General features: G+C 39.4%; 1 protein-coding gene across 2 annotated transcripts in view; it reads right to left on the bottom strand.

Moving 5' to 3' along the window:
• Positions 1-14,316, bottom strand: part of GBA1 (glucosylceramidase beta 1) — a 209,805-nt gene that overhangs the window by 158,720 nt on the left and 36,769 nt on the right. The window lies entirely within an intron of this gene.

Raw genomic sequence — 14,316 nt, 5'->3', positions numbered from 1 at the left:
GAAGCTGCTTGGAGCTGTGTTCCAAACTAACTGCGCAATTAAGGCGCGAAAATGAGGCCTCCTCCTTCTCACTCTAATGATATGGGGCCTTTCTGAGTCAAAATAGCTGTCTATTACAATGCCAGGCGTAAAAATACCGAAAAAAGTGTTTGCAAACGCTTAAAAACGTTGAATCACATCAGATTACTGTAATAAAGGAATCGATTAACCCATTAAGTGTCTGTCAGTATTAAGCCCTTAAGTAAAGCCCTCTTTCTATACTGTGTCTGAGAAAATGGCTTACCTCCCTCATGGGATATCTGTCAGTTTTCTAGCACTACCAGGTCTTGTTAGAAAATATGACTGAAACATACCTCAAGCAGAATAAGCCTGCAACTGTTCCCCCCAACTGAAGTTCTCCTGTACTCAACAGTCCTGCGTGGGAACAGCAATGGATTTTAGTTACAACATGCTAAAATCTTTTTCCTCTCAGCAGAATCTTCATCACTTTCTGCTGCAGAGTAAATAGTACAAACCGGCACTATTTTAAAATAACAAACTCTTGATTGAAGAAGTAAAACTACAAATCTAACACCACATACTCTTTACCATCCCCGTGGAGATGCTACTAGTTAGAGCGGCAAAGAGAATGACTGGGGGGGGCGGAGCCTGAGGGGAGCTATATGAACAGCTTTGCTGTGTGCTCTCTTTGCCATTTCCTGTAGGGAATGAGAATATCCCACAAGTAAGGATGAATCCGTGGACTGAATACCAAGTAAGAGAAATTGTATTCTCTGTCTGAATAATGAAAGAATTTTTTTGGGCTTCATGTCCCTTTAATATTTAGACACCTAATATAATTTAAAAATACATGCACTTAATATCCTCAGGATAATCTTTGCATTGTGTCTAGCCTTTAGCGTTTTGTTGGCCTTTAAAACAATACTAGTTTACCATTCTAGACTTGTGAGTATCAGAGACTTCCTATGGCCCAACTGTCAAGGACTCCCATTGTCTGGCTGAGACACACAAAGACATACTGGGCCCCTGGGCATCAGGTTGCCTTCTTGACAGTGGTGGCTCTAGACTTTGTGAGACCTTAGGTGAAACTCGAACACGAGGCCCCTTCTGACAAACCCACATATACATATATATATATATATATATATATATATATATATATATATATATATATATATATATATATATATATATATATATATATATATATATACACACACACACACACATATATACACACACACACTAAAATGCATAGTCATTTACCCACGCATGGACATTCATATACACAGTCATTTACCCATACATGCACACACTTACATACAGTCATTAACCCATGCTTGCAGAGTAATTTATCAATGCATGCAGTCATTTACCCATACATGTGCATACGCAAATACACTTACTTACCCATAGATGTACATATTCACATAGTTATTTAACCATGCATGTAGTCATTTACCAATGCATGCAGACATTTATATATACACAATATGTGCCCATACCTGCACAGGCAAAAGAGACTGCCATTCACAAACACATTATAACACAGGTTTAAGAAGTGAGAACTTTGAGGATCTTCTTAAACATAAGAATGTATGTTAAAGCATGTTAGATATTTATTAAATTTTAAACACTGAAATAAATTATAGATTAGATTTTTCCTATAGCTAGAAGATACATTTAAGCATATCTCTTAAACCTATATAATGACCTTTGATTATAGAATGTTAAGCATATCTCAACAGATTACATGGTGAAAATTAACCCTACGTCCTACACAAAACGTTTGTTAACGACCAAGGACGTACCCTGTACGTCGTTAGTGTTTTTAAGCGGTGGAAGCTATCCTGCTTAGCAAGATTAAGGGCGAATAACCCAAAATGTTGCTTTTTATTGTTGCTGTGTGCCTACATGCTTTTTATAAGCTAAGAAATAAAGACAAGAAAATTACTCCGCCAGACCTCGCTGAATACGGCGAGCAATACGCTCGCCGTATTCAGCATTGCACCAGCAGCTCACAAGAGCTGCTGGTGCAACGCCGCCCCCTGTAGACTTGTGGCCAATCGGCCGCCAGCAGGGGGGTGTCAATCAACCCCATTCGTACTCGATCGGGTTGATTTCCGGCGATGTGTGTCCGCCTGCTCAGAGCAGGCGGACAGGTTATGGAGCAGCGGTCTTTGTGGCCGCTGCTTCATAACTGCTGTTTCTTGTGAGCCTGAAGGCTCGCCAGAAACACGGGGCATCAAGCTCCTTACGGAGCTTGATACATATGCCCCATTGTCTGTATAGCCGCAGTTACCTATAGAATCCAGTAGATACTAAGAAGTGGAGTATCTGGTGCCAAAATGCCTTTAAAAGTTGTTTGTAAAAGGTTGCACATTGTATGATTAAGGGGGCAACCCCCGAAACGTCACTTTTTCGTTTTATTCTGTTTCCAATAAAGTGAATTTTACTATAGTGCTGTGTACCGACCATTGATTGACTCCCCATTTCATAAAGCATACACTAAGTTATGTTGACAGAGGGTAGTACCTCTAACGTCACAGTAAGGGCGGATGTAATCTCCTCTAAATAACATTTCTCGCCACTGTTTATGCGCGCTCTAGTATTTTTAGCTCACTGTGCGCATGCTCATGTTTTCAATGTTGCTAATAACAAACTCCCCTAGGAAGAAATGTGCATGTCTGTTTATGATCGTGAACGTACATGGCGACGACTGCTGTTTAAGTACCATGACGTGACAGACTTTCGTGCATGCGCATTAAGTAGGACACAGAAGGCTATTAGGAAAGACCTGTCAACTGACATGCACCGCAATAGAGCTAATGCGATCAAAAGGAAAAAAATAAAAAAATAAGTTGATATTTATAAAAAAAAGACACTTGCTTTAAGATGGAAGTTAGTAATATTTCTGCGTTTACCATCACTTTAAGCCCTGACTTTCCTTTTCTGCAATGTGCTGTTACCCTGTACCGCACAGGAGGACTTCAGGAAGGGGGAGGAAATTGGAGAGGAACGTAGTAAATATTTACACTGAGATATAACGGAACAGTGACACCTGCAGGCAGAAAAACGTTTTTTTTGGGGGTTTTTTTGCCACGGCCGTTTTTTCTGCAGACATAGCACAGTTTCTGCGATGAGACTGCACAGTGTTCTGCCTTGGGGCTAACCGATATATAGAATATATATATTTTAGATAGAGTTGTGCATAAAATTAAAACAGCATATATGAACTAATAGAAGCATGCACGCTCTATATAAAAGTCATAGCAATGTTCTGTATATACATCCAAAGAAAATAGGGTATGGAGTAGTATGCTGGGGTTTCTTCCCCACCATAGCTCAAAAAGGCTACGTACTGACCAGTTCCTTTATATCTATTTTCTTCTAGATATCCTCCACAGGATTCTTGCCCATCCAGAGGCACAATTTGTAATCTAATACGTATACCGATCTTATCTGTGTGTGCTTGCCGACTTCAACTGTGTTAAGTAAGAACTGGCTTTGTGGTGACTTTTTGCAGACAAAACCAAAGTGTGTAAATCTTTACAGAACTGCTTCCGTGATCGTCTCAGTACTCCTGACCAGCAATGGTCTTGTGACATTTTTCATGTGCGCTAACCAAATATAGTGATGTTACATCAAGGGTCATCCATATAAAAGTTCAGTTGCCATTCTAATCAATTTAAAATTTGTAATATATGTTTTGTATCTTTTAAATACAATCTAGTTTGTTTAACATATTTTTGAAGCTGATAGATTTGATATAAGAATCTATTCCCCTTATAAATCGATTTCCCTGGTGGATGGGTTTGATAAAATATGGGTGTAATTGAATCAACTTTTAGTAAAAATTCAAATTCGCTTTTACTGATCAATTCTTTATTTAAAGCTCTTGTCAGTAATAAAAAAAAACCCTCCTTTTTAGGGTTCTGATTCAGAAATCGGATAGGTCTTAGTATCCCCTAAGATTCTATTTGACTCCTCTACTGTATATAGTACTCCCTGCTCATAATGACCACCCCTCCCCCCTTGTCTGCTTCCTTAATCAAAAAATCCTCCCTTTTTGTTTAAAGCAAGTTTTCAGTGAAATTTTAATACAATTTGTTAGTAAGTAAGCGTTATTCCTTTAAGGATAGGTTGTTTTAGGTCATGTGATTCTTTCCTTATGTTGCATCAGTGATTTTCTAAAGAATACCTGATTGAGACCTGAAATGTGAACTACTTATTTGAACTGCAATGTAGAAAAGCGGAGATTGGTTGGTTGAGTCATGTCATGAGCCGCTTTAATGGAATTGAAATCAGATATTGAACTATATAATGGCGATGAAGTTAAAATTTTAAAATGTTTTTAGAATGAAATGTGAATAAGTTTAAATCTCACAGTTTAATAGTAATACACTGCTAATATTGTGTGCATAGTGACTGTATTCACTATGAAGATAGCGATTGGATAAAAAGGATATTTGAACAATGTTCTGAATAACATGTTTACATTTTTAACATAAATTATCTTCATGGTGAATAATAGAATAGCCTTGATGTAAACCACTGCCACACACCTGTTGGTAGGTGAGAATAATAATAGGTGGGCAGGGCTGTCAACTATATAAATGTGTTCTAGGCAAGGTTTTACCACAGCTCATTGTTTGTTTGAAAGTTTTATCTGCTGTGGAACCGCTGAAATGTGTAGAGCTTTTTAATACATTTTTAGAAGCTGTAACAAGTTGGATATTTCCTGGTGTTGACTTGAATAAAAAAAATGTTTTATCTCTGTTTCATGAGTATTTTACATTAAAGGGGCCGATGTATTAAGGGCCGAATGTCCCTGAATGTCCCTGTTTCCGCACAAGCCGTCAGGAAGACCGCTGCTCCTTAACTCGTCCGAGACTGCGGACATCAATCCGCCCGATCTCATATGATGGGGTTGATTGACACCCCCTACTAGTGGCCGCGAATCCGCAGAGGGCAGCATTGCACAAGCATTTCACCAGAACTGCTTGTGCAATCATAAATGCTGACAGCGTATGCTGACAGCATTTATCGATGTGCGGCGGACATAAACGCTACAGCAGATCATATCCGTCCGCACAATGGTAAATCTATCCCTATGAGCCTTGTTGCGTGAAGACATTACTGCACTATGTTTTTTGAGCTGGTTTGAATAAATAAGTGAACTGCGTAAGGAGGAACACAGAGAAGACCAACGTAACAGCTTGTATCCCCTGGGAGATACAGTGCTGCCAAAACTACAAATATTTGCGAATACAGTGGAGGAGCAATGTGTCTGGCAGCGATCTTTTGAAAAGAGGGAACAAAAAGGAACAGTTTTTTAATATTCTTTTGTATGTACTATCTAGTGATCTGTAAAGGGGCATAGAACCTTGCTAATTCTGCTACGAATAACTCTCCAAATGCAACCAATTATTCTACTGGCCTTACCGTCTGCGCTGCTGCATGGTCTACAAAATTTTATATCATATGAAATAATAATTCCCAAGCACCGTTCCTCTTTAGTTACAGTCAGAAATGTACCCTTTAAGACTGTAACTAGCCCCTGGGGTTTTTGTATCACCAGCAAACAAGTACACCTTCCCTTGGAGCTCACTACCAAGATCTCTGATGAACATGTTAAACAAAAAAGTCACAAGGACTGACCCCCTGGGGAACACCCTTGTAATGTATTACTAATATAAACTATAGAAAGTTTGTTAAAGATGAAATTAACAGGAAGTGCACGTTTGATACTAACATTGTGTACAGTTACCTAGTAAATTATTTAGGGGCTGAACAAGAACATATTTCCACAAGAGTCGCACAAATATCTTTTTGTCGGGACCCCCTCAAAAAAAGGTATTTTATTTTAAAATAATATTTGAAAGAAATTTAATTTAAGGTTTCTTAAAATAGAAAAATGTTTGGAGGCAATAAGATGGAAATTAAAACAAGATTCTGATTTAAAATTGGAACTTTACTTAATTTTTATTGGAAAACAAAATTTATGCTTACCTGATAAATTCCTTTCTCCTGTAGTGTGGTCAGTCCACGGGTCATCATTACTTCTGGGATATTAACTCCTCCCCAACAGGAAGTGCAAGAGGATTCACCCAGCAGAGCTGCTATATAGCTCCTCCCCTCTACGTCACCTCCAGTCATTCGACCAAGGACCAACGAGAAAGGAGAAGCCAAAGGGTGTATTGGTGACTGGAGTATAATTCAAAAATTTTTTTACCTGCCATAAAAAACAGGGCGGGCCGTGGACTGACCACACTACAGGAGAAAGGAATTTATCAGGTAAGCATAAATTTTGTTTTCTCCTGTTAAGTGTGGTCAGTCCACGGGTCATCATTACTTCTGGGATACCAATACCAAAGCTCAAGTACACGGATGACGGGAGGGACAGGCAGGCTCTTTATACGGAAGGAACCACTGCCTGAAGAACCTTTCTCCCAAAAACAGCCTCCGAAGAAGCAAAAGTGTCAAATTTGGAAAATTTGGAAAAAGTATGAAGAGAAGACCAAGTTGCAGCCTTGCAAATCTGTTCAACAGAAGCCTCATTCTTAAAGGCCCAAGTGGAAGCCACAGCTCTAGTAGAATGTGCTGTAATTCTTTCAGGAGGCTGCTGTCCAGCAGTCTCATAGGCTAACCGAATTATGCTACGAAGCCAAAAAGAGAGAGAGGTAGCCGAAGCTTTTTGACCTCTCCTCTGACCAGAATAAACGACAAAAAGGGAAGACGTTTGTCGAAAATCCTTAGTTGCCTGTAGATAAAATTTCAGGGCACGGACAACATCTAGATTGTGTAGCAGACGTTCCTTCTTCGAAGAAGGATTAGGACACAAAGATGGAACCACAATCTCTTGATTGATATTCCTGTTAGTGACCACCTTAGGTAGGAACCCAGGTTTAGTACGCAGAACTACCTTGTCTGAATGAAAAATCAGATAAGGAGAATCACAATGCAAGGCGGATAACTCAGAGACTCTTCGAGCCGAGGAAATCGCCATTAAAAATAGAACTTTCCAAGATAACAGTTTGATATCAATGGAATGAAGGGGTTCAAACGGAACACCCTGTAAAACATTAAGAACTAAGTTCAAACTCCATGGTGGAGCAACAGTTTTAAACACAGGCTTGATCCTAGCTAAAGCCTGACAAAAAGCTTGAACGTCCGGAACTTCTGACAGACGTTTGTGTAAAAGAATGGACAGAGCTGAAATCTGTCCCTTTAAAGAACTAGCGGATAAACCCTTTTCTAAACCTTCTTGTAGAAAAGACAATATCCTCGGAATCCTAACCTTACTCCATGAGTAACTCTTGGATTCGCACCAATATAAGTATTTGCGCCATATCTTATGATAAATCTTTCTGGTAACAGGCTTCCTAGCCTGTATTAAGGTATCAATAACTGACTCAGAAAAAACACGTTTTGATAAAATCAAGCGTTCAATTTCCAAGCAGTCAGCTTCAGAGAAATTAGATTTTGATGTTTGAAGGGACCCTGGATCAGAAGGTCCTGTTTCAGAGGTAGAGACCAAGGTGGACAGGATGACATGTCCACTAGATCTGCATACCAAGTCCTGCGTGGCCATGCAGGCGCTATTAGAATCACTGATGCTCTCTCCTGTTTGATTCTGGCAATCAATCGAGGAAGCATCGGGAAGGGTGGAAACACATAAGCCATCCCAAAGGTCCAAGGTGCTGTCAAAGCATCTATCAGAACCGCTCCCGGATCCCTGGATCTGGACCCGTAACGAGGAAGCTTGGCATTCTGTCGAGACGCCATGAGATCTATCTCTGGTTTGCCCCAACGTCGAAGTATTTGGGCAAAGACCTCCGGATGAAGTTCCCACTCCCCCGGATGAAAAGTCTGACGACTTAAGAAATCCGCCTCCCAGTTCTCCACTCCCGGGATGTGGATTGCTGACAGGTGGCAAGAGTGAGACTCTGCCCAGCGAATTATCTTTGATACTTCCATCATTGCTAGGGAGCTTCTTGTCCCTCCCTGATGGTTGATGTAAGCTACAGTCGTGATGTTGTCCGACTGAAACCTGATGAACCCCCGAGTTGTTAACTGGGGCCAAGCCAGAAGGGCATTGAGAACTGTTCTCAATTCCAGAATGTTTATTGGTAGGAGACTCTCCTCCTGATTCCATAGTCCCTGAGTCTTCAGAGAATTCCAGACAGCGCCCCAACCTAATAGGCTGGCGTCTGTTGTTACAATTGTCCAGTCCGGCCTGCTGAATGGCATCCCCCTGGACAGATGTGGCCGAGAAAGCCACCATAGAAAAGAATTTCTGGTCTCTTGATCCAGATTCAGAGTAGGGGACAAGTCTGAGTAATCCCCATTCCACTGACTTAGCATGCACAATTGCAGCGGTCTGAGATGTAGGCGTGCAAAGGGTACTATGTCCATTGCCGCTACCATTAAGCCGATCACCTCCATGCATTGAGCTACTGATGGGTGTTGAATGGAATGAAGGACACGGCATGCATTTTGAAGCTTTGTTAACCTGTCTTCTGTCAGGTAAATCTTCATTTCTACAGAATCTATCAGAGTCCCCAAGAAGGGAACTCTTGTGAGTGGAAAGAGAGAACTCTTCTTTTCGTTCACCTTCCATCCATGCGACCTTAGAAATGCCAGTACTAACTCTGTATGAGACTTGGCAGTTTGGAAGCTTGAAGCTTGTATCAGAATGTCGTCTAGGTACGGAGCTACCGAAATTCCTCGCGGTCTTAGTACCGCCAGAAGAGCACCCAGAACCTTTGTGAAGATTCTTGGAGCCGTAGCCAATCCGAATGGAAGAGCTACAAACTGGTAATGCCTGTCTAGAAAGGCAAACCTTAGATACCGGTAATGATCTTTGTGAATCGGTATGTGAAGGTAAGCATCCTTTAAATCCACTGTGGTCATGTACTGACCCTTTTGGATCATGGGTAAAATTGTCCGAATAGTTTCCATTTTGAACGATGGAACTCTTAGGAATTTGTTTAGGATCTTTAAATCCAAGATTGGCCTGAAAGTTCCCTCTTTTTTGGGAACCACAAACAGATTTGAGTAAAACCCTTGTCCTTGTTCCGACCGCGGAACCGGATGGATCACTCCCATTAATAAAAGATCTTGTACGCAGCATAGAAACGCCTCTTTCTTTATTTGGTTTGTTGACAACCTTGACAGATGAAATCTCCCTCTTGGGGGAGAGGATTTGAAGTCCAGAAGGTATCCCTGAGATATGATCTCTAACGCCCAGGGATCCTGGACATCTCTTGCCCAAGCCTGGGCGAAGAGAGAAAGTCTGCCCCCCACTAGATCCGTTCCCGGATCGGGGGCCCTCGATTCATGCTGTCTTAGGGGCAGCAGCAGGTTTCCTGGCCTGCTTGCCCTTGTTCCAGGACTGGTTAGGTCTCCAGCCTTGTCTGTAGCAAGCAACAGCTCCTTCCTGTTTTGGTGCAGAGGAAGTTGATGCTGCTCCTGCTTTGAAATTACGAAAGGAACGAAAATTAGACTGTCTAGCCTTAGGTTTGGCTCTGTCTTGAGGCAGGGCATGGCCTTTACCCCCTGTAATGTCAGCGATAATTTCTTTCAACCCGGGCCCGAATAAGGTCTGCCCTTTGAAAGGAATATTAAGCAATTTAGATTTAGAAGTAACATCAGCTGACCAGGATTTTAGCCACAGTGCTCTGCGCGCCTGAATGGCGAATCCGGAATTCTTAGCCGTAAGTTTAGTTAAATGTACTACGGCATCCGAAATAAATGAGTTAGCTAACTTAAGGGCTTTAAGCTTGTGTGTAATCTCATCTAATGGAGCTGATTCAAGTGTCTCTTCCAGAGACTCAAACCAAAATGCTGCTGCAGCCGTGACAGGCGCAATGCATGCAAGAGGTTGCAATATAAAACCTTGTTGAACAAACATTTTCTTAAGGTAACCCTCTAACTTTTTATCCATTGGATCTGAAAAGGCACAGCTATCCTCCACCGGGATAGTGGTACGCTTAGCTAAAGTAGAAACTGCTCCCTCCACCTTAGGGACCGTTTGCCATAAGTCCCGTGTGGTGGCGTCTATTGGAAACATCTTTCTAAATATTGGAGGGGGTGAGAACGGCACACCGGGTCTATCCCACTCCTTAGTAACAATTTCAGTAAGTCTCTTAGGTATAGGAAAAACGTCAGTACTCGACGGTACTGCAAAATATTTATCCAACCTACACAATTTCTCTGGTATTGCAACTGTGTTACAATCATTCAGAGCCGCTAACACCTCCCCTAGTAATACACAGAGGTTTTCCAGCTTAAATTTAAAATTTGAAATATCTGAATCCAGTCTGTTTGGATCAGAACCGTCACCCGCAGAATGAAGCTCTCCGTCCTCATGTTCTGCAAATTGTGACGCAGTATCTGACATGGCCCTAATATTATCAGCGCACTCTGTTCTCACCCCAAAGTGATCACGCTTACCTCTTAGTTCTGGTAATTTAGCCAAAACTTCAGTCATAACAGTAGCCATATCCTGTAATGTGATTTGTAATGGCCGCCCAGATGTACTCGGCGCTACAATATCACGCACCTCCCGAGCGGGAGATGCAGGTACTGACACGTGAGGCGAGTTAGTCGGCATAACTCTCCCCTCGTTGTTTGGTGAAATATGTTCAATTTGTACAGATTGACTTTTATTTAAAGTAGCATCAATGCAGTTAGTACATAAATTTCTATTGGGCTCCACTTTGGCTTTAGCACATATAGCACAGATATCTTCCTCTGAATCAGACATGTTTAACACACTAGCAAATAAACTAGCAACTTGGAAATACTTTTCAAGTAATTTGCAAAACGTACTGTGCCTATAAGAAGCACAGAAAAAGTTATGACAGTTGAAAATTGATAAACTGAAAAGTTATAGCATCAAATCTTTGTAAAAAACACACTTTTAGCAAAGGATTGCTCCCATTAGCAAAGGATAATTAACCCTGATAGCAGAAAAAAAATACAGAAATAAACGTTTTTTTATCACAGTCAACTACAATCTCACAGCTCTGCTGTGAGTGATTACCTCCCTCAAAACAAGTTTTGAAGACCCCTGAGTTCTGTAGAGATGAACCGGATCATGCAGGGAAGACAATAAACTTCTGACTGAATTTTTTGATGCGTAGCAAAAGCGCCAAAAAAGGCCCCTCCCCCTCATACACAACAGTGAGAGAGATCAGTAAACTGTCATAAATTAAAATAAAAACGACTGCCAAGTGGAAAAAATAGTGCCCAAAACATTTTTTCACCCAGTACCTCAGAAAATTAAACGATTTTACATGCCAGCAAAAAACGTTTAACATAAATAAATTAAGTGTTATTAAAAAGCCTGTTGCTAGTCCCTGCAAATTAGGCTAAAGTCTTATGCATACAGTATAATTCCAGTGAAGTGCCATTCCCCAGAATACTGAAGTGTAAAATATACATACATGACAGCCTGATACCAGTTGCTGCTACTGCATTTAAGGCTGAGTTTACATTATATCGGTATGGCAGAATTTTCTCATCAATTCCATTGTCAGAAAATAATAAGCTGCTACATACCTCTTGCAGATTAATCTGCCCGCTGTCCCCTGATCTGAAGTTTACCTCTCCTCAGATGGCCGAGAAACAGCAATATGATCTTAACTACTCCGGCTAAAATCATAGAAAAAACTCAGGTAGATTCTTCTTCAAATTCTACCAGAGAAGGAATAACACACTCCGGTGCTATTATAAAATAACAAACTTTTGATTGAAGGTATAAAACTAAGTATAATCACCACAGTCCTCTCACACATCCTATCTATTCGTTGGGTGCAAGAGAATGACTGGAGGTGACGTAGAGGGGAGGAGCTATATAGCAGCTCTGCTGGGTGAATCCTCTTGCACTTCCTGTTGGGGAGGAGTTAATATCCCAGAAGTAATGATGACCCGTGGACTGACCACACTTAACAGGAGAAACAGAATTTATCTTGACCCATTTTTTTTTTTGGTTTAATAATGATTACTAACTGCAGGTCTGTTGAACTGCGATGGACACCAAGTTTGCACCAAATTATGCAAACATCTTTATGGATTTTTTATAATCCCATTTTGTGTAGAATAACAATCCTTGTCCTGGTACAGAATCATAGACAATATTATTTGCACTTAGAAGGGAGACAGGGATATGATAAATAAATGTGTTGCTTATTTAAATGATAACCCCCTTTCTATCAAATTTACACCGGTGGTTAATGATGGCGAAATCACTTTTTTGGATTCGGATATCCAAATAAATGAAAATAGTGTAATAACTAAAACACATTTTAAGACCTGTGATGCTAATACTTACATTGACATGAATAGCTATCAAAATCCTATGTGGTTAAAATCATTCCAAAAAGTCAATTTTGTAGAATTACAAGAAATTGTAGTAGTCAAGAAGATTATACAATTCAATCGAAGATGATCCAGAGAGGATACATAGATAAAAGGTTATCAGTGGGACAAAACAGAGGAAGATAGAATTTTAATATATCAAATGGATAGAAGCCAATTATTGGGAGAAAATGATAACAATAAAAAAATAAAATGTAAGGATAACAGTGACTTCCCCCCCATTGTGACTATTTATGATAGGGATTTAAAATAAATAATAATAATATCATAAAAAGACACTGGAATATTTTGGAAAGGGATGAGGCATTTAAAGACATTATTCCCAGCAAACCAAATTCATTTAAAAATATATTGGCACTCATATCTAACTAGAAATGTATTTATTTTAAATGGCAGGTGAATCACGTAACATGGGGCCTATGTAAAGGTTGATAGATAATATAATATAGGAGTCATTTAGAAAGTGCATGTTGTTGATGACTAAACACGTTTGACTCTGTTCTCTTCACACCTGTTACCTTGTTTTTCTGTTTTTACCATGAAATAAAATAGCTTTGTTTTAAACCTCTTTTTGGATCCGAGACCGAGTGCTGGAATTTCCTCTGACTGTGTGGCTAGATAGATAATATAGATGGATAATTCCTTTATTACCCATTCCCAGTTTTGCACAGTCAACATGGTTATATTAATACACGTTTTACCTCTGTGATAACCTTGTATCTAAGCCTTTTCTGACAGCCCCCCTGATCACGACTTTTTATTTATCATCTATTGACTTGCATTTTATCCAATTAGTGCAGTGTTTGCCACAACCCACGGGTGTGAGCACAGTGTTATCTATATGGCTCACATGAACTAGCACTACCCTGTTGTGAAAAGTGAATAAAAAATATAGAGGCTGTCTATAGTGACTTAGAAACAGGCAGAGATTTAGAAGTTTAAAGGTTATAAAAGTGTTTTAATATAACAATGTTGGTTGTGCAAAGCTAGGGAATGGGTAGTAAAGGCATTATCTATCTTTTTAAACTATAACATTAATGGTGTTGACTGTCCCTTTAAAAGAGAAATGTGGTGGAGTTTTAAAACTTATGGTGAATATAGTCTAAATAAAGACAATGAAGGTGGCAGCATTTCTTTAATTATGATTAGTTTTTGTAATATGTTTAGTTTTATATAAGTTAATTTGTTTATATGTTTCACATTTTGGATAGCTATCACTAGAGAGGAAAATATTGCAGTTTATGGCTATGAATGGAAATGCAAAAGGGACATTTATGGACACTAATGAACATGGAAAGCAAAGACATTATTTTGGAGACGTAAAAAGCACATGAAGACTTCTTTGGAAAATAATTGGGAAGAAAATACAAACACAGCGATCATGGACACATAAGCAATTTTAGTTGGAAATATATTTGTATTATTGTACACTACTGGATGGTTTAAAATAAGTGGCCAAAACAAGGGAGATCACGATTTATGTAATTTTTCAGTGGAACTTTAATATAATGTTAGTAAGTAAGCAATGTTCCTTTTATGATAGGTTGTTTTTGGTCATGTGATTCTTTCATTATGTTGCATCAGTGGTTTCTAAAGAATACTTGATTGAGACCTGAAATGTGAACTACTTATTTAAGGCAATAGAAAAGAGGAGATTGGTTGATTCATGTCACGCTTTAACAAAATATTTAATGTGAAATCAGATATTGAACTATATGATGGTAATAAAGTTAAAAATTAAAATGTTTTTAGAATGAAATGCTAATATTGTGTGTATAGACTGTAAATTATTCACTATGAAGATAACAATTGGATAAAAGGGATATTATAATTTTGAACAATGTTCCGAATAGCACGTTTACATTTTTAACATAAATTATCTTCATGGTGAATATTAGAATAGTCCTGATGTAAACCACTACCAGACAC

The sequence above is a fragment of the Bombina bombina genome, chromosome 1 (assembly GCF_027579735.1).
Source record: "Bombina bombina isolate aBomBom1 chromosome 1, aBomBom1.pri, whole genome shotgun sequence".
In the NCBI taxonomy this organism is placed as follows: Eukaryota; Metazoa; Chordata; class Amphibia; order Anura; family Bombinatoridae; genus Bombina; species Bombina bombina.
This window is presented reverse-complemented; position numbering and strand designations above follow the sequence as displayed.